Source organism: Otolemur garnettii, unplaced genomic scaffold (assembly GCF_000181295.1).
Source record: "Otolemur garnettii isolate 467f Iridium unplaced genomic scaffold, OtoGar3 scaffold00022, whole genome shotgun sequence".
Classification (NCBI taxonomy): Eukaryota; Metazoa; Chordata; class Mammalia; order Primates; family Galagidae; genus Otolemur; species Otolemur garnettii.
In genome coordinates this window covers 18,403,730-18,405,936 of record NW_003852417.1, presented here as the reverse complement: position 1 = coordinate 18,405,936, position 2,207 = coordinate 18,403,730, and the positions used below count along the sequence as shown (strand labels likewise).

At 47.9% G+C, this 2,207-nt stretch overlaps 1 protein-coding gene across 2 annotated transcripts in view; it reads left to right on the top strand.

The window, feature by feature from the left end:
- IFT172 (intraflagellar transport 172) overlaps positions 1 to 2,207 on the top strand; it is a 47,489-nt gene that overhangs the window by 19,128 nt on the left and 26,154 nt on the right. The window lies entirely within an intron of this gene.

Below are 2,207 nucleotides of genomic sequence, written 5' to 3'. Positions count from 1 at the left end.
TTCAAACCTGCTAGCCTTGGTATATGTGGCCAGTGCTATAACCACTGTGCTACAAGTGCCAAGCCTGGAGTTAAATACTTCTTTTTTTTTTTTTTTTGAGACAGTTTCTCACTACATCGCCCTTGGTAGAATGCTGTGGCATCACAGCTCACAGCAACCTCAAACTCTTGGTCTTAAGAGATTCTCTTGGCTCAGTCTCCCAAGTACCTGGGACTATAGGCGCCTGCCACAATGCCCAGCTATTTTTTGTTGCAGTTGTTTTTAGCTGTTGTTTAGCTGGCCCAGGCTGGGTTCAAACCCACCACCCTCTGTGTATGTGGCTAGCACTGTAACCACTGTGCTACGTGCTCCAAGCCTGGAGTTGAATAATTCTAAAACAGACAAATTTCATAGACATCCTAGCAAAATTACATGTATTACATTCACATTCCCCAGTGACACACCCTAGATTGATGTAATATTCTTAAACCTCACCATAAGATTATAAGACCGAGGGCCGGGTACAATGGCTTACGCCTGTAATCCCAGCATTCTGGGAGACCGAGGCAGATAGATTGCCTAAGCTCCCAAGTTTGAGACCAGCCTGAGAGCAAGACCCTGTCTCTAAAAATAGTGAGGCATTGTGGCAGTTGCCTTAGTCCCGGCTACGTGGGAGGCTGAGGCAAGAGAGTCACTTGAGCCCAGGTGTCTGAGGTTGCTCTGAGCAATGATACCATGGCACTGTACTGAAGGCAACAAAGTGAGACTCTGTTTCAAAAAACAAAAAAAAGATTATAAGACTAGATTTTATATATTATGTACAGGAGCATGTGAATCTCTCTATTTCCTTTTTTTTTGAGACAGTCTCACTATGTCCCCCTCAGTAGAATGCAGGAACATCACACTCATAGCCACCTTAAACTCTTGGGCTTAAACAGTTCTCTTGCCTCAGCCTCCCAAGTAACTGGGACTACAGACACCCACCACAGCACCTAGCTATTTTTTTTTATTGTAGTTGTCATTGTTGTTTAGCAGACTGGGTTCGAACCAGCCAGACCGAGTGTATGTAGCTAGAGCCCTAACCACTGAGCTACAGGTGCCGAGCTGTGCTCTCTCTCTGTCTTTTTGTTTTTGGAGACACTCAAGCTGTCACCCTGGGTAGAGTGCCTTGGTGTCACAGCTCACAGCAACCTCAAACTCTTGGGCTTACGTGGTTTTCTTGCCTCAGCCTCTTAAGTAGTTGGGACTACAGGTGCATGCCACAGTGCCTGGCTATTTTGTTGTAATTGTCATTGTTGTTTTAGCTGGCCCAGGCTGGGTTCTAACCTGCCAGTCTCAGTATATGTGGCCAGCTCCCTACTCACTGAGCTATGGGCACCGTCCTCTCTCTCTCTCTCTTTTTTTTTTAAGAGACAGAGTCTCACTTTGTCACCCTCGGTAGAGTGCCATGGCATCACAGCTCATAGCAACCTCCAGCTCTTGGGCTTAGGTGATTCTCTTGCCTTAAACTCCTGAGTAGCTGGGACTACAGGTGCTTGCCACAACACCCCACTATTTTTTTGTTACAGTTTGGCCAGGGCTGGGTTTGAACCCACCACCCTTGGTAAATGGGGCCAGTGCCCTACTCACTGAGCCATAGGTGCCACCCTGGGAAACATTTTATTTTATTGTTTTTTAAATTTTATTTATTTATTTTTTTTTAGAGACAGTGTCTCACTTTGTGGTCCTTGGTAGAGTGCTGTGGCATCACAGCTCACAGCAACGTCCAACTCCTGGCCTTAGGTGATCCTCTTGCCTCAGCCTCCCAAGTAGCTGGGACCACAGTTGCCCACCACAATGCCAGCTGTTTTTTGTTGCAGTTTGGCCAGGGCAGGATTTGAACCTGCCACCCTCAGTATATGAGGCTGGCACCTTACTCACTGAGCCACAGGCTCTGCCCTTTCCTTTTTGTTTTTGAGATAGAGTCTGGGCTCGGCGCCTGTGGCTCAAGCGGCTAAGGCGCCAGCCACATACACCTAAGGTGGCAGATTCGATTCCAGCCCGGACCTGCCAAAACAACAATAATGGCTGCAACCAAAAAATAGCTGGGCTTTGTGACAGGCGCCTGTGGTCCCAGCTACTTGGGAGGCGGAGGCAGGAGACGCGCTTGAACCCAGGAGTTGGAGGTTGCTGTGAGCAGTTAAGCCATAGCACTCTACCCAGGGGGACAGCTTGAGGCTCTGTCTCAA